This window comes from Halictus rubicundus, chromosome 15 (assembly GCF_050948215.1).
Source record: "Halictus rubicundus isolate RS-2024b chromosome 15, iyHalRubi1_principal, whole genome shotgun sequence".
Classification (NCBI taxonomy): Eukaryota; Metazoa; Arthropoda; class Insecta; order Hymenoptera; family Halictidae; genus Halictus; species Halictus rubicundus.
The window spans coordinates 3,992,003-4,011,139 of record NC_135163.1 but is presented as its reverse complement, the minus strand read 5'-3'; the positions used below and the strand labels follow the sequence as shown (position 1 = coordinate 4,011,139).

Below are 19,137 nucleotides of genomic sequence, written 5' to 3'. Positions count from 1 at the left end.
GAATTCCTTTTCCGCGGCAGAATCGACGGGCACACCGGAATCGCTATTCCCCCGACGAAATCATTAATTATTCATTGATTATCGTCGATCCAGAATTGTTTTACTTTCAGGCGTCGAACGAGACGCAATTCAAATATCTTTTCTCGTGCATTTTGCTCGTCTACATTCGACGGCGGCATAATGTTTCTGCTCGATTCACTTAACGCGCTGTGAATTATAAACACGATACCGTCCAACGACGGTAATTAATATTTTGAATGGTATTATTACAGTCGCATGTTAAGTCATTATCAATTTGTATTTGATGTGCTTAAATTGTAATTAAAATTGCAATGCTCTGCTTTATGCGGAATAATAATAATAATAACGATGAACTCATGTTGACGATTGTAATTGGCCGAGCACGGCTTTGAGTTTTTGATACAGTAGCCTTTGAAATGATTATCTATACTCTGAATTGTTGACCAGTTGTAACCGTATATTTCTGCTTTTACTGAATAATTATCTTTACATTGTCGAATTGTTACGTATGTGAAAGGTTGCAGATAAATTACGTGTACTCTGCTGTCGTTTCAACTTTCAAGTCAACATTTATTATATGTTTTATTTTTAGTGTGCGAATCTTGTTCAGATGATTACTTTTAAACCTCTATAAAAATTGTCCCGCTTATCTGGGTCGCATGCATTTTATCTGTCGCATTAAAAGTGGACAGTCAGTCCTAGACATTTTTCAACGGAAATAATAAAGATACACACGTGTCACCGGAAATATACGCGAGCGAGATCGTAGCAGTAGAATTTCTTTAAACATAAGATTCAAAACCAATTACATCTGTCAGTCTTAATCCACTATCACGTACGAAGTGACCAACTTTCTATTCGCGTTACTCCGAACACGCGTGTATAAATAAATCTACTTTACGCGTAGGAAGACCGTATACCAACAATTAATACTTTAAGCACCGCGTCGAGATATAAAACTGAATGCATACGCTGATTTATTCAGTGTACCAAAGAATGGTAGTATGGCGAATGTACTGGTAAGTGACCATTAAAGAGTAAGATCATGCTACAATTATTTATAACTTGTTGCCTTTGGGTATAATTATTCCTATTTCCTAGTATACTAATTATAACGCCTCCGCCACTGCCCGGTCACGTGACGCGTTTCTGTCCTGCATACGTCACGTGACTAATCCGGTACTGGCAGAGAGGGGGTTACTGTATTCCCCTCGAATCGAGTCAATTCCCCTGATCTGGCGACGCGGGTCAAATGGCCGACAGTGTAAGGGATACCAATCATTGGGACCGAGCCATACCACCTACTTTCGAAATTTGAGGTTATGCCAACCGGTATCCTCATGGTCCGTGCAATTCCACCCTGTATCCCCCATATTGGGGATCGAGCAGCTCAGAGACTCATCTACACATCTAGCAAGACTATAACCCAGACCTAATCCAGAACCTTGTCAAATTTCAGTCCAATCGGGTTTGACCTGATTTCATCGACGTCCCTCGATCAACACAGCCACTCGCGATCGACAATATGGATCGTCGATCGCGTTCTTCGCCGTGGGAGTGGATATTCTACACGGAACAATATTCATCCTCTCTATTCCGGTTGTCGGAGTGTTTATTTCTATAGCTCGGTCTGCTTTCGCGACACGTATATTCTCGCGCGGCGACGCGTCGCGCCTCGTAGTTCCAATCCTCCCAGGGAGTCGGCATTTTATTTGACAAGCGACATCTCGTTAAGGATGCTGCGCTCCCCGACCGTTGCCATGCTTTCGCACCCTCCGGTCCCGGGACCTGTACTCTGCTTTCTTAAATTCCTCGAGTCGCGGGTTCGAAGGGATGCGCACCCTATCAGTGTCAGACGCGGCAAAGAGAATCCTCGAGATTGCGGAACGTCGAATCGACGAACGAACGGCGCGGGGAACTCGCGAGGAACACTATTCAATCGATGGTACCATCGCGGTGTTTCTTTCGTATAGATTGGAAGTAGAGGGTGTACCAAAATTATACGTCACGACCACTATAGCGTCACTCTAACACCTCCCGATCGGAGGAGATTTGTCGAAGAAAGTTACCCGCGCAAATTGACCTCGACTATGATTTTTGAGGTCAAATCTTTTTATCGTTGCTTTTCACTCTCTACTTACTGCTGGGGGCCAAATTTGTTAGAGGAACCAAGTTTTCTAAAAAAAAGTATTTTGTATTTAGGGTTGCACGTCTCGCACACAAATATTCGAGAAAATGGATTAACATTTGATTGGGAAAATTAACAGAACAGATTAACAAATTACGATATCTACAGTCGGACTCCTTATTAAAAAATATAGAACTTTGATATCTGAAACTCTTCTCTGATTCTAATAATTTCGACCAAATGTTTGCTGCAACCCCAAACTTCGGGGGCTGTTTTCACCCCATGAATATAAACGATGGCTCAAAAAAAAATGTGTCTAATAAGTTCCATTAGACAGAAAGTACCATTTTGCAAAGCGTTTTTCATATATTTAGACGTTGTCTAATTTTATCGTACAAGAAACTGAACACGCTCCGCCGAAAGCCCAGCCCGACACGTATACGTTGCCCGAGGTTTCCTCGTCGAAGGTATACATACATAGGACCTGGAACCCGTTCGCAGGGGGTACGTACGGGAAACCTGAAATCCTCTCTTCATCATTCCTGAAGGGCTCATGAATCATGGGCGCGCACTTCGACGTAAAACTCCCCGTTTGTTATCGGCTGACTAATAAAACCCTCGCTGCCTTCTAATAGACACGGGGCAACCTTTTCCCCCATTCCTTTGTTACGCGGTCCAGATCCTCGTCCTCCGAGATTGCGGGATAGACCGACTTAAATCCCGCCAGCTCTCTTCGTTTATTCTTCTCGGATTTTTCGAGATAATATTAGAACGGATTTGCTACTGTATTGTAAGTGAATTTGTGGTCTCCGAAGAAGGAATGGAACACCGCTGTTTTAATTCTGTGGTGTAGAATAGAACGCGTATTCCGACTGAATCCGAATGACCTCTTTCGAACTCTTTAACAAGTTTATTTTATGGTTATTATTAGCAGAAGAAATGTAAGAACACTGTTCTATTCGTTCAACGTACCAAAAGCGGAAAAATGTTTACAGAATCGATCTGAGGCTCCATTTTGTATGTAATTAAAATTTTTTACTTATTTGGGTTCAGACTATAGGCACATTCACGATGATTAATATACTTCCACGTGATTCACTTCCATAGTTCTCTTTTATTTGAGATAAGTAGGGCGGTCAGGATCGCGGTCTCCAAGGGACGACCCTTTTTTGTAAGCATGAACTGCCATGAATTTCGATTCTTTCTCGACAAAAAAAAAATTAGGAAGGGTACTGAAATGTATATAGATATCCTCAGAAATGTTTACTGCGAACGGTCCTACATTCTCTGTGTAATAAAATCACCAACACTAAAACAAAAACGAGTTTCTACTTGAGACGTTCTGAAAACAGATTCAGAGAGATTATAAGCCTACTGTCCTTCTCTCGTTAACAGCCTAAATGGTTCGCGCGCGGGCGACGTGCAGGATGGAAATTCTTAGGGCGAGGAAGTAGCAAAGGGCGTAGAGCAAAGCGGAGCCAAAGCCCGATAGGTTTGACGGGATTTAGTGCTTGTAATGGCAAACTCGACGTCTGGTGTTGCGGTCGGCTTTGGCCGACGTATTAGGGTAGGGTCGGCTGGATTATGGAGGTGGGGTAAACACGGGCCCGTTCTAAACTGCGCGACATTTTGAAAGTTACGCTGCGCGAATCCCTCCTAAACGCATTAAAACCTCTTATACGTGTACTACGTAACTCGGAGGAACCGCCCTAGCTGTCGTCAAGTAACACACGGATTAGCAATACGTATTATACATATAAACTGCTGTCGTCGAACCGAAACGATGAAAGTCAATTTTCAACTTGTCACGTACTTGTTCCGTAATACTATAAATCGGCGCAGCGCTTCCTAACCGATTTGCAGCATTCAATTTTAATGGCTCCGAAATAACAGCTGTTACGTAGAGACAAAAGCGAATGAGGGTCGGATTATACTACGCAGGTCAGACGCCGAGGGTGAATAAACGCTCGACACAAAAACAGGGTAAACAAATTCTGTCGGCAGAATTCGGACAAAAAGTCATCAATAGACTGCGGATTTTGTTGCATCATTTACCAGAAACGAGGGCCAAATAGAAATATTTTTCTTGCTTCATTCATTTCGACAAGCTGATACTAATAAATTAATACTCTAAATTCTTTTAATCTGTAAATAACTGCTATAAATAACTGCCATAAATTGCGCTTATCCATTTTGGTCATAAATTCATAAAATCGGCAGTCTAATCTTTAGGAGTACGGAAACTTCAATTAAATTGGAAACGTACGAGATTTTTATTCCACGTCTGATGTTTGTACGATTATTGAAATTTTGCTCAGCCTTCGTTTCTTTGCGTATCGAAAAACGTTAACATACACGTAATCGTACTCGGTATTATTTGCATACGGACAAACGGACCGGTATTTTCCAGCAGAAAATATGCAAAAATGATGACGGCGATTTTAAATATTTTTCAGCGATGGTTCAACTTAATACGTGCAACTAGAGCGGAATGGCAAAGCAGCCAATATGATATAGTCAACGTTTTGCTTTTTCATTTTACCGGGTGCATGCGCGGCGAATGATATCGGTGACCAAATACGTATTTCCCAGCCGTGGCACATGAAGTACCGTGCGCGACTTTATATGAATTTTATCAGCGACAATTTCGTTAAATAATCCTCCACATACGTTTTTCTGCACACGAATACGTTTTCAGACGCGTTGAATCGTGCGCCGGTAATAAAAAGCAGAATGTAATGTTCGAGAAGAAAGTGGCAGCGCAGAAACACGGTTGCGTTCGTTTATGAAAAATTATTACGTGCCCCGAGAGTAAATAGATTTATGGCGGCAATACATTCTGATGAGTGTACACTAGAACGCGCGTTACCTGTCAAAGCGTTTCCCCGCTCTCTAATGAATTTTTCTTTCCGCCGCCGTTTCGCCGTCGTCGCGTTTCCAGAAACGTCGTTGGCTACCAACGTGCGCGTAGGTAATACAAAAATGTTATACTATACTTCCTTGAAGGAAATAACTCCCGAGATCATTTGAAGTTACTTTTTCCTTTGCGAAAATTTTCTCCGCGGCTTCGTTCAGGAGTTATTCACCAAAAACACGGACCATTCAGAGCGCGGCAGGTCCCGCTGAGCGCGACGTTGCCATTGGCCGAGCCGGAATTCGTTCGCTGTCGCCGCGCCCTGATTGGTCCGTGTTTTTCGTTAATAATTCCTTAACAAAGCCGCGGAGAATATTTTCTCGAAGGAAAAAGTTTCTTCGAATGACCTCAGGAATTACTCCCTTCAAGGAAATAATTCCAGAGATCATTTGAAGTAACTTTTCCCTTTGCGAAAATGTTCTCCGCGGCTTTATTAAGGAGTTATTTATCGAGCATATTATGTCGATTTACAACAAGGTGCTGACATAGTAGTTAGTTAGTTTAGTAGGGAAACACATTTTGCTTTAGGATCAGGATCCCAAGCGCACTGCCCGTATAGCGCGTCGATGGATTTTATGTAATACCCCTCGCAAATTACCCACTCTCCCGCAATCGCCGGATTTAAATCCGATAGAACACATACAGCGCAAACTCACCAATTACGAAAACACCGTATTACGACAAAAGAGAGCAACTTCAAAGGATTTTGAAAGAGCAATGCAGTCAAATATCAAGAGATTGAAATACAAAATTTCACACGTTCAATGCGAAACATGTTACAAGCTGTTCGTGCAAATGGCTATATTACGAAGTATTGATCAAAAGATTAACAACCATTACTTGTAGCGTACGAATACTTTTGTCCCGACGAATTGTTAGCATTAATACGATTATTATGTAATGAGTTGCAGAGGACAGGCTTACAGTTGAATTTTGTTTTCCTATATTTGCTATTATTAATGTTACTGTACAATGCACATTTAAATTTATGTCAATGTGATCAATAGACTGCGGATTTTATGCATTTGTGACACAAATGGACAGGTGTGATTTAAAACGGTGAAAACATTAGAAGAATTTAAAAATATTAAATATACTAAAGAAAGTAAATTTCTATTTCACTCAGAACAATTTAAAAATATTAAATATACTAAAGAAAGTAAATTTCTATTTCACTCAGAAGAATTTAAAAATATTAAATATACTAAAGAAAATAAATTTCTATTTCGCTCAGAAGAATTTAAAAATATTAAATACACTAAAGAAAGTAAATTTCTATGTCACTCAGAAGAATTTAAAAATATTAAATATACTAAAGAAAATAAATTTCTATTTCGCTCAGAAGAATTTAAAAATATTAAATATACTAAAGAAAGTAAATTTCTATTTCACTCAGAACAATTTAAAAATATTCAATATACTAAAGAAAATAAATTTCTATTTCACTGCAGTTTGTTGCAATTTTCATTTCGTATAAAAATCCGCAGTCTAGTGATCAATAATTTAGAAAACACGAGCTATTTTTATTTCTGCATTGCTATATTATATTTTTATACCTCACTGTATACCAATCGCCATAAGAAAAATTGTTGGTTAATACTCACATCGACTGAAGCAGTTGTCGATTGAAATCCGTTTTCGCCAAATCTGGAGACGACGAAATGTCGGTGATTTCAATGGGATCCGCACTGACCTCGGGTGTACTCTGTACTGTGTGACGTCAAAGACTAAACATTGGAATCGCGGGAAGGTCAACGGTGGTGATAGGCAGAGCGAGGGAGGGGACCCCCACCCTGTACCGCCTCGCGAGACTTCTTGTAAGGAGGCCTGCTCAACAATGGCCCGCGGAACAGCTGTGGCTGGTTCTCTTCTGCGCCTGCGCGGCGAGTCAGTCCCCACCATGCCCACTCCGACCCTTTCCTTCGGCACGAGGCCCACGATCGCTGCACCGGTCAGTCACTATTCCTACGCTCTCCTGTACACGTACGTGCCGAAGGAAAAGTCGGAGTGAACATAGTGGAAGCAGCCGCATCTATTCGGCGAGCCATTGTTGAGCAGTAAGTACGGAAAAGTCATTATTTTTATTCAATTATTTAGATCACATTCTAATTCTAGAAAAATGTCAATATATTCCTTCGTCTCGATGGTTCTGATAAATGTTCGCAGGTTTTACGGCAACTATGAATTCGCGAATCGGTCGGGTGTGTTGGATCGGTGAATGGGACCATCGAAACCTTTACACGGACCGAAACTATGCGGCCGCATCGATGACGGCGACAAAGTTTCGGCGTGGAGTGTTATTCTCTATTCAGTTTCCGTGGAATAAAGCGTTAGTTAACGCAGATTTCCGCGGGTGCGGGGACGGGCGAGGGAGAGAGGGGATAGGGCAAGTGATGGTCGTACAAAGTGTAACAACCGGTCTCGTTCGGTACAGTGGAACCACTTCGAATCGAATCGAAATCGAGCGAATAGAAATTTTTCGCCGGTATTGTGGTGGCGGCCGGTTGGAGTGTTTAACGCGCTTTTATAGAAAATTGCTGGGGAAAAATCGCGGCTGTCCGCGAGGCCCGGGGGCGGGGTGGGGGGTGCAGTTACGACGATGACGGTCGAATCCGCGTGAAAATATCGCGCGCGCGTCGCGCGTACGCTCGTTTCCGAGATATCAATGACAGCTTTTTTTTCACCAATCGCATCTAAATTCTTGTCGAGTCGGACGTGACCCGATTGAATGATGCACCGGGCTCGGTTGCAGGCTTGGTACCGCGTGATATGCTACCGCAAATTCGACGATTCCTTGTGTGCTAAATTGGTACGTACGGCAAATTGGTTTTATTTATTGATCTGTTTTTTTTTTTTCGTCGGCGCTTTTTGACAACGTTCGGCGATCGCGAGTTACTTTACAGAGCGTTTCACCACCTTGATCTACGTCATTATTATTATTCGTTGCGAGAAATATTTGGATGGAGATTAATTATGGAAAATACACGTTTCACGGATAAAATGTGCCGATGAAAAATTTTGTTTTTCAGGATACTCGGGTGTATATCCTAGGAGATATTTACGTGGTCAACAATAGCTGAGCCACCCTGTATACTCCACACGATTTGACCGATCTTGCGAAAAACAACGGGAAACTAAGATCGCTTTTCTCCTTTTAAAATTGAACGCGTTTAAAGTACGGAGTTTAAACAATTTTCATCCACGTTCGTTTCAACGTGACCTTATAAAGGGAAGTCTCTCGCCTGCGATCACCTCTGAAAGGCTGATCTGCGATTTTTTGTCGCGGTTTTATTGTACTCGAAATGAGAAGTGCGCAAATAGCCGAAGATCCCGTAACTCCGGAGTTTTACAGTGGGAGCATTCGCGAAATTAGAATAGAAGTGGGTACGTCGGACTTTTCACGCTTTTCAGCGTCGGCCGTTCGGCCCGTGGCGCGTACCGGCTCGCCATTTTTCGCGCCCGTGCTCATTTCAGCCTCTTTCGTATTCTATCCCGTTCGAAAGGTCTGCATTATAGATCGTGTGAAATCCGAGTGTCTGACCCCAATCGAATGGTCGACTTGCGCGGGAAACAGAGAGCCACGCGAGAGAAGAAACGGAAACAGAGCCAGTCGGCTGGGAGGGCGTGCAGGACGGAAGACGAGAGAGAGTCCGTCGTTGAAATCCCATGCGAATCCGGTTGGGTCGTGGGACTGCACCGTATCGATCAATAAATCCCGGTACGGATAACTCTTATGTAAACGATTCGAAGCCAACGTTACACCGAATAATCTTTTGCTGTTGGTATCTCGCGACGAGGCAAAATTTATTTTCGCTATCGAGTCCATTGTGCATCGACATAGCAATTGTAGCGTGAATTTGGTTCGTGGAGGATTAATAACGATGGGCAATCAAAAGTCTCGCGGCTCTTAAGCTGCTAATATCCGAAATAATCGAGTTGATTCGAGAATCGACAGAGATAAAGCACAGTAGATGCAACGAAATTATCTGGACGCTGTGTATATTAGGGTGAATTGAACTTTTGAGCACGCAGCCTCCTAAAATTATTCCTCTTCGTGGAAAAAAAGATGTACAGTGTTTACTCGATGTATGTCCAAAACACGGGTCCAGCCGCGGACATATATCGTCCAGGCGATACTATTCTTTGGTCCACTGGATAAATTCGAGGTTACAGTTGCTTGGCATCTTCCCCGGAATTACCGTACTTGGAAAATTGAATTTTGGCCAGCTTTTCGAGAAAACGCGGCAATGTGCAACGCGGATTATCTTGTTTCCACAACACGTTCCTGAATCCGGTCGCGCTCGATACAAGCTGCCGTGCGGTTTATTAGCAGCCAATGCGGGGAAACTTAGCTATCGGGTAACTTTGACAAAACGACCGGAATGGATTTCCTTAAACCGGGCCGCTAACGCCGCCCCAAGTTTATGTTTCTCTTGAAAGTTACGGCCTAGGCACGCTCGAACGGTTGAATTCTAGGAAACCTATGCGAGGATGACGTCACTGTACAGACAGCGTAAACACACAACCCGACGCGAATCGTGACGATTGCGGGAGGAATTGCGCAAATCCGCAGTTTATTCGGCGATCCAAGGTTTTTAGATTACGAAGGAAGGACGAGAGTGTACCTTCAATGTTGCAGCAGTTCTAAAAATAGTATCGCTCTTCATCTTTATCAATTTAGAAATTGATCGAGAGAGGAAGACGGGAAACGGGGACCAAGTGTTATAGACGAACTAGCGGAATAGACAGGTTGATTAAGTTCTCGGAGCAGGCAAATGGGACAATTTACTCAAAACGGACGCATTAAACGAAACAATCAGTGCGAGCGAACTCGACTCGACAGAGAGAACGAACAATGAAGCTTGATGAATTGCTGGAACAATTAATATCGATGAAAAGTTCGGAACGGTCGAGACAGTAAGAAATAAACGAATCCTACGAAATTACCGAAATAAATGCGTTGATTGGTTAAAAAGGCAATCGAATAAAAACCGATATAAAAGTGACGAAAGTGAATTGTATGAAATTATCAGACTGGAGAAACTACGGGGAGGACGGTTTCCATTTAGTTAATGGAATAAAATATCGATATTCAATTAAACGTACCTCGATGCTCGTAGAAGAGTGTTGGCCGTTCCCGGGTGCTGAAATTTCGGGCGTTAACAGAATCCCGAAAATTCGGTGTTCACTAGTGCGGCGCACAGTGATGCAAGGCGGCAAAAAATCCATTTTATAAATTTTCGATTAAAAAAAAAAATTAAAATAAATGTATAAAATAATGTATAAAAAAATTTTTTTACGGAGATATACCCATGGTAAATACCCTTTCTTCTCTCCTGGGAATTCCACCAGTTTCCAGTGCGACGGTTATGTAATTACTCCGCCTATAATTGAATACTTCGTGGTCTAAAAATCATATGGGTTATTACAAATAGCTTCAACTATCAAGTGGCAAAAAAAATTGTTTAACATTAAGTAATATGGACTAACCTGAAGCCTCTTTGCGTTACGCTCACTTTTTATTTATGGAGGAATACAAAAAATACTTTGAAAAGCTTCGATCTGGAACTAATCGCTTTGGCAAGGTGTAATATTGATCGAACTTTGTGTAAAAAATCTTGAGACCCTTCCAGACCCTTTGATATTTAAATTTAAGTAAATTGCGGCCAAAGGGTCTCAAGATTTTTTACACAAAGATAGTTCAATATTATACCTACCCAAAACGAGCCAAAATGAGCAGAAAACAGAGATTTCCGATTAGCCCTTAATGTTTAACAACTATTTTAAAAAAATTATATTGCCAAATGAGCGTTGCACCTGTGGCAATCTCTATACAAATTTTCAACCAAATTCGTTGGATAGTTTCGTTTTTACAGATTTTTTGCCGGTTTTTGGCCATTTGATACCACTGTGCGACGTGTTACGCGCGGGCGGACGCCATCTTGGAAACGAATCCTTCAATGAATTTCTTTTCATGACGCGCGAGCGTGAATTCAATATCACGCGGTAATTTTCTGCTTGGCCGGTGCCCTCGGTAAAATCTAGGAGTAACCCGAGACATTGTTCCTCTCTCGATTTCACGGGCCGCGTACCCGTGAAGCACAATAAACGACAGTCTTGAAATTCCTTCGCTTCTTTCCCTGATTTCCATACCTCTGCTCCGGCCGTGGTGCCGGAACGATTAAAACTTTTTCTCTTCGCCGCACCGCGTCGCGTCGCGTCGTCGTACCCGCCTCCGAGTCCTCGCAGCTGCAATAACCATTACTTATGTTCTTTTCCGGATATTGCGTTTGTTCGACGACGAATACCAGCCGCCTGTGATTTCCGGGCCGCGCAATCGGCCGAGAAGTTCCCGGCGACCGTGCAAAGTATCAACAGCTCGCCGCAAACAAGACCCCCTCGGCACACGTTAAAATGTTTCCGCTGACCGAGAATTACCAAGTCAAATTAACCGCAATCAAGATGCACTGGACTTTTCCTGTTACCGTTGCGGCGTTTAAGAATTTCCGCGAACTCGGTTCTCCACCACAAATACGCATCGCACGCTTGCTACAGCCCGCGACAATACCATAGGACATGTCATTATAGAAATCAAATCATGAATTTTATTTTAGCTAATGTGTAGATGGTGGACTGTATGTTCAAGACGTCGACAGGTGGCGCTGGAGTCGCGCGTCTCTGTTGCTTGCCGTTGTTTCGTGGTCTAGTTCTTCTTGCCTTTCTTGTCCTTATTTTTAAGTAAATGTTCTTTCTCCTTTGTGCTTTGTTTTTATTTATTAAAAGTGTGCTCTAATCTGTCCGTGGATGGCTAGTATCCGAGTTTCTTCGACCTCCAGTAGTCTTTTCGTGAGTAATTTGTATTTTTCTATTGTTTCTTACTTTATAGATATTCATTTTCCTTCGGCGCATGTTTTCAAATCCTCAACGTTCTTAACGCTAGACGCGCCATATTTTGTGACACGAGAGTACATTAATCGTAACGTTTAATTTCTTTTGTTTCCCGGCGCGAATATCTACATATGCAAGCATATAAAAGTCTTTCAATTGTTTCCGTTTTGCATACGTACCTCTGTAGCTAAGATTCCCCGATTAATAATTCTAAATGATATTAGATCATTGCATATGATGAAACGTCCGATTTCAGAATGTAAATTTTATGGAAGTGTTTTCAACAAGAAATACTGTTGTAATTTTCAGGTTTATTGTACGGGGTGCAAAGAAATTGATCTTTTGAAACTTCAAAGCCAGAACACCCGCCTAAATCTGGGGAAAAGTGGTCGGCTCTTTTATTTTCAGATTCCTGGAGAACTTTACTCGACCCATTTCATTTCCGCAGCTGTCGATATTCGGTCGGCACTCGACCCGGCGCCCAAAGGTTAATTTCCAGTAGCGAGATAAATAATTAGACATCCAATTAAGTCGAGTCTCGTTGTTTTTACGAGGTTAAGCACGTTAACGGTGTCGGAACGACGCAATCGTCCACCTTTCGAAACAAGAAGAACTGCTTAATCATTTCGGTCGAATGGCACCGGCATGCATTTCATAGCAAGCGGAACGTTCGCTTGTCTCGTCATGGTTAAAATTTCAAGTTTCTGATTGCGGAGTGGAAACTAATTGAGAAGTCTGGTCGTGATACTTAATAGCAAGTAGGTCAACGAATGCCGGCTGCGAAATAATGAATAGCTCACCGTTTCTTTCCAGTTATGGACTTGTTCCTACGTGGATCTAAACTCTGTCGTACCTTCATAATATTTCTCTGCCGTCGTAATTATCTCGGCTGTGATGATTGTTGCCTTAGGGAATTATTGGCACGCTTTTGTCAACGACATTGTCGTGTTTCGTTCAAAAAGTGACGTAATACAAGGTAACAAAGTTAAACGCACATTAACTTTTATGTCACCTACAAACAAACTAATAATGTGCCCCATCTCGGGGTCATTAAGAAATCAGTAAAAATATTTTTGCTACGTAATGGCGACCGTAAACCAACTGTAAAAATCAGGCGAGTCACCCTGTATGTATAGTCTTAAATATTCATAATATTTGAGGACGAAATTCGGTTGAAGCGTTTCACTTTCTTTTCAAGTCAAAACTTTGAACAGTAACTTAGAGGAGGGGTCACCGATGACCCACGTTGTCCTCCCCGCCTACTCGGATTCTGATAATCGACTCCATTCTTCATCCGTGAATATGTAAACCAGAAGCTCGGTTTTTTACGGCTCATTTACGCTGCTCCCACTTCATCTCCGTCCTGGTAATAACGGGGCGATAAATTTTGAAGGGATCCGATTTGCATAAGATCGGCAAGACGGGTGCGCCATGAAAATGAACTACCAATAAGAATCCTCGGATCGTCAAACCTCGGGGACTGATTCATCCTGCCATCGAACGATGCTGGAATGAATGGAAAGAATATTTTTCACCTTCGCGTCATGTAGTAAATTACTAACTGCTCAAAAAAACAAAACAAATACAAGTTGTAAGGTCCAATATTAACAAAGTTATCGTCTTTTCTGGAAATAATTCCAAAAAATTGGAAAAAGGAGCGGAGCGGAGTGTTTAAATTGATAGGATAGCGGAATATTTAGAGGGAATGATGCACTCGGCGGTGCTCGAAAATCGTGAAACGCAATTTACGCGAAGAAAGCTCGGCGGAGAAGCGAAAAACAGGGGGTAGCAGGACAGAGGGAAGGGCAACAAATACAAATTATTCGGGAGAAGCGCGCCGTAAATAAGAGGCGGAATCCTGCGGCTGACATTGCAGTGCATCGCGCTTATTATAATTAAGTAAAATTGCGTTCTGAAATAATTGCGCGAGGGCGGACCTCGCCAGTCCGGGCAGAAATTCGTGAAATTTTTTCACGAAATCAACAACGGATCCCGACTAAAACACAATCTCTTCTCTTTGGTAAACACGATTGTCGTTGCTCGCGTTCAACATTCCAAGGAGTACTTCGTCGAACGTTTCGAAGGGCAAATTATTATTGCAGACACTTTTCAGGAACCATGAAAATCTCTCTCGTCGCCACCGTCTTATGAAAGCCCGAAGGCGGGAGTTAGCTCCTGCTTAGGCAGCCTGCGCTGAATAATAAAATGCACGCGCATGGGTAAAATAGTGAGCAGCCGCTGCGCTCTTGCCCGTTATGAAAATGCAAAAACGTATTCACCATGTACGCAATGCTTCATGGAAAAAAAAAACATTTTTCCGACGGATTCGAAACTTGTTCGGTTAATTCTGAGGGAATTGATTGCTCTCACCAGGACGAGTCAATCAATTATCTGCAGCGTGTAGTTGCGTTGTACTATGTACATTGCAACTACATTGTTCTATGTATCTACAATGGCCCACGAGAGTATTCGAACGTCCTGGAAATCAGAATAACTTTTTCAAAATTGAACCAAACCATTTGATTTACTAGATGATGTGCAAAAAATTTTTTTGAAAATTGATAGGAATTACATGAGAAAATAAAGAACTTTTATTCGAGCCCGTAGTGAAAATTTAAAATATGTGTCTTGTAGATCTATGTCAGGTATACTATGTACAAACAATACTGTGATGAATTTACAGTAAACAGTATATTTCATACATTAGGCGATGAAATATTAATGTCACTTACGAGGATCGACGAGTGTACGGTAAAGTAATCCATTTTTAAACGAAGGACAGCCACATTGGATTCTTATTATTATCATGAAGCACATTACGAGGTACTGCAAGTGTACATATGTTTAATAATACTGCAAGCTGCATTATCCATCACACGGAGAAAAACACGTTTTTTTTTTCTGTGGCTCTGATAATTTCATCACCGACTGTATCATGAATACGCGACCGGTGACTGTAACGGAGTTCATAATTCCGCTGGGGATAATTACCGAATCACCTTTTTATTTTCCGTTAAATACAACCGAACAGCTAGGGAAGCTCGCTCGTTACGGAAGCCAGACATAGGCAGACAAGAACAATAAAAATGGCCCTAGTCACCAAATTGGATTCGTAGCAATTTTCTTGATTGAACTTAACGTCGGATCGCTGGAAGGCGGAAAGCCCGGCTGGAAATTTTTCTCGGCAGCACGTGCCGGAAACGAGCGACCTGCCCCTTCCGGCGTTTCCTACCACCGGCATGAACTGATTCGCGGAACGATTGCTTTCTTTGCCGGCGTTTTTCATTCCGCTTCTTTTTTTTTTCTCTTCTAACCGTCCCGTCTGTTGCGGTTTGTTCTCCGCGCGGAACCCCTCCGACCACGACGACGATAATTCCGCCACGGAACCGTGACCGTGACCGTTTCTCACTCGACTATCTTTCTATTAGTTACTAGGTGGTTACATTAACTCGCGCCGTTTTTTCGTAGTGCACGGTTAAATTTACACGAGTTAGCTCCACTCAGTTCAGCAAAAAAAATCACATCTTTCCAATGGTATCGACGTGGGGTTGTAGACAGGCGAAGCCAGCGCCGCTAATTGTGCTCTTTTCAGCGCGCGGAAAATTCGAGGCTCGATGGAGCAGGGGATGCAAATAGCGGGGGGGGGGGGAAGGTGGCGGACAAACGGCAGGGAATCCGTGCAATTATAATCGGCGCGGCGACTGGGTTAATTGAATCGGCCTTAAATTGCAATCGGCGGAGTTGCAGGGAAATTGCTGGACGCGCGGTTATGTCACGCGTATGCGGCGCGGGGTACGTGCTCGCGGCGTGGGATCACGGTTCATGTTCGACACTTCTTTGGTCTCGGACCAGTCCTGGACCGGAGTCGGGTCGAGTCGGGTCGGGTCGGGCGGGTACGACTTGCCCAATGGTTCGATCATCCTATAATAACCGGCCACGTCAAGACAAATATGCGGTGAGCAAATTTTGACGAGGTACTGCGCCCCCATGTTTGCGTTCGATTTTACCTTCCGGCATAACCGCGATTGGTAACCGCGGACTTCCGCTTTCCGCGTCGCGCGTCCGCACACCGATCAGCTTGCCAGCGTTACCGCGATATTACCGATGGTTTATTCCCGCCGGCATCCCGCCGAGAACATTCTATCCGTCTACTTCAGTCTTACGCCGTTGTTAGCGAGATCATTCGGAAATCAAATTCTCGTTGGCACGAATTGGATGCGGCTTACGTAACGCGCCGCAGATTTCGCCGGTTGATGAGCTGCGGGAGCCTGTTATCTCCTGGATGCACAGGGTAGCCGGTGTTACTACGCTTAAATGGTTGCCGAGTAGGAAGTTCAACATCGAAGAGAGGAACGCGCACAGTACTGTGAACATTCGTAAACTCGAGCGCATTCTTTCTATTATTTTTGTCAATACTTTCAACGATCCACTGATCATGCATAGGTCTGGACAACTGATTGCTCCCACCAGAATTACCCTGACCTCATCGACAATCCAATCATCTTGTCTCCCTATTCTATCCTTCCCCTTCTACGACGCTATTCCACCATGCAGTTCGACTGGGAGTCTGCTCTTCCTTGGATCGGCTCTAGATCGTCAATCCTCGGTCGCGGGCGCTGCGTCGATATAAAGTTTTCAGGAGGCAAAGACAAACAGAGGATGCCGACCGTAAGTCCAGCAGGACTTAACACTTGCCGCCACACCCTCCCATGTGACCACTGACGACAAATTATCGTCGTACGTTAGCAGAACGATATAATACTCGATTTAGGGAAGGCCGGTTACTTGGGCGCAACCCCGCCATTAGCCCGGCCGACCGTGGCCGAACTTTATGGTACTAACGACGATGAATAATGGCGTTGCAGAAAATCGTTAGCTCCCCATTAACGGACGAGCCCGGCCATCGAAATCCGGCCGGTAAACACTCGTAAACCAAACATTCGGAACTTTGATAATGGATATCAAGTCGCGAACACAACGAACACCCGTTACTTGAGTTCCGCCGAAAAACGGGGATGGTCGGCTGTCCGAGCGCACCCCCGCCTCATGGTCATTTCGACTTCCGTTCAATCGGCGTTGGATTCGATAGAGCCAGACGGGGAACACACATTTGATCGGATAATAGAGGTGAGACGGCCTCCATAGATAATAGAGCACTCACTGGATAGGGGGAGATGAACATTTCGAACTATTACGGCACGGTGGAATTTGTAAACTAATGAATTTATCCGTTACGCCCACTGTAAGACTACTAGCGAATTATTGAAGCCACTTACACAGTGGTACGTAAACTGTAAAGCGCCGGGAGCAGATATAGTTCTCGAATAATAAGACTCAGTGACCAATGATCTCGACATATGTAGTCAAGGTCACCCTCCTGAGTAACATTCTAGTCGCCCCGTCGTTTCACTAACCCCAACCAACTTGGACTATACAGTGAATTCGCGATGTATGTCGCCGAGGTGTGGATAATAAATGTCTTCGGAGGAAAACGAAACATCTCTCGATCAATTTTTCAACTGGGAACTGAACTTTAGACTGTCCGGTCAAATAATTCCCGTGACGCTAAGGCAAAATCCATTCGATTCTATTAGTTTCTCCGAGACTTATTCGCTATTCACGACGGCGGTTCTAGAACCGCCTGCGTCAGCGTTAGGATCCTACCCATTTGACAACGAGTCCGGAAACATTACGCAGGCTCGGCCCCGACAAATGGAAACAACGTGGCCACCATTTTTGTCCGCGGTAACGAAGTTTTATATTACGGAGTTAGAGGAAGCCTGTCACCGTGGCGGCGTTTCGGAATTTATGTTGTCGGCGGGTGTGCACCAGCGGCGTTCGAATAAAATAACAGAGAAATTCTATCCCGATTCGCCGAGATAATAAATCTGTATCACGGTGGAAGCGAAATTCGGTATCGGTTGAGGGCGAAGAGAAATATCACCGCTCATTAAATGAAAATTAATTTTTAATCCGTTCCTTCCCCAACCCACTCCCCGGCTTTGCTTTTTTGTGCAGTGAATTCTCGATATATGTCAACAACACGGTTTTTGCCGTGTTATGTTTACACTCCTCGCCGTCCGAATCCCCTCACGAGGTATACCCCGCGGTAGTGGGGATAATTCCGCGACGTTTATAATCCAGGCCTCCGCGACATATATAGAGAAATCACTGTGATGGCTGATTTCTTTCGGGGGTAGGGGGCAATTAAAGCCCGCGTAGGGTAGTGGGGATAATTCCGCGACGTTTATAATCCAGGCCTCCGCGACATATATAGAAAAATCACTGTGATGGCCGATTTCTTTCGGTAGGGGGCAATTAAAGCCCGCGTAGGGTAGTGGGGATAATTCCGCGACGTTTATAATCCAGGCCTCCGCGTCATATATAGAGAAATCACTGTGATGGCGGATTTCTTTCGGGAGTAGGGGACAATTAAAGCCCGCGTTGGGTAGTGGGGATAATTCCGCGACGTTTATCGTCCAGGCCTGGGCGACATATATAGAGAAATCACTGTGATGGCGGATTTCTTTCCGTAGGGGGAATTAAAGTCCGCGTAGGGTAGTGGGGATAATTCCGCGACGTTTATAATCCAGGCCTCCGCGACATATATAGAAAAATCACTGTGATGGCCGATTTCTTTCGGTAGGGGGCAATTAAAGCCCGCGTAGGGTAGTGGGGATAATTCCGCGACGTTTATAATCCAGGCCTCCGCGTCATATATAGAGAAATCACTGTGATGGCGGATTTCTTTCGGGAGTAGGGGGCAATTAAAGCCCGCGTTGGGTAGTGGGGATAATTCCGCGACGTTTATCGTCCAGGCCTGGGCGACATATATAGAGAAATCACTGTGATGGCGGATTTCTTTCCGTAGGGGGGAATTAAAGTCCGCGTAGGGTAGTGGGGATAATTCCGCGACGTTTATAATCCAGGCCTCCGCGACATATATAGAGAAATCACTGTGATGGCGGATTTCTTTCGGGGGTAGGGAGAAATTAAAGCGCCCCGCGTAGCCTAATTATGCGAACGGGAGCAGAAGACGGACGCCCGAGTTCTAAAAACGGGGGAAATGAATTCGCGAAAGAGCTCGCCGGAAAATAAAGGGCGAGATACGGTGGCCAGTGGGCATCGGGAGCGTGCAGTCCATCGGGCCGTTTTATTAAAGCCGCGCACCTAGATTTGCCCACTC

General features: G+C 43.8%; 1 protein-coding gene across 2 annotated transcripts in view; it reads right to left on the bottom strand.

Moving 5' to 3' along the window:
• Positions 1-19,137, bottom strand: part of LOC143361522 (limbic system-associated membrane protein) — a 113,262-nt gene that overhangs the window by 75,174 nt on the left and 18,951 nt on the right. The window contains exon 1 of one of the 2 annotated variants that reach the window (XM_076800993.1): positions 6,668-6,734. The exons of the other annotated variant lie outside the window; for it this stretch is intronic. The gene's annotated coding sequence lies outside the window, so the exon portion shown is untranslated. Of the gene's footprint in view, positions 1-6,667; positions 6,735-19,137 lie in introns of those variants that run through there. 2 annotated transcript variants of the gene reach the window in all.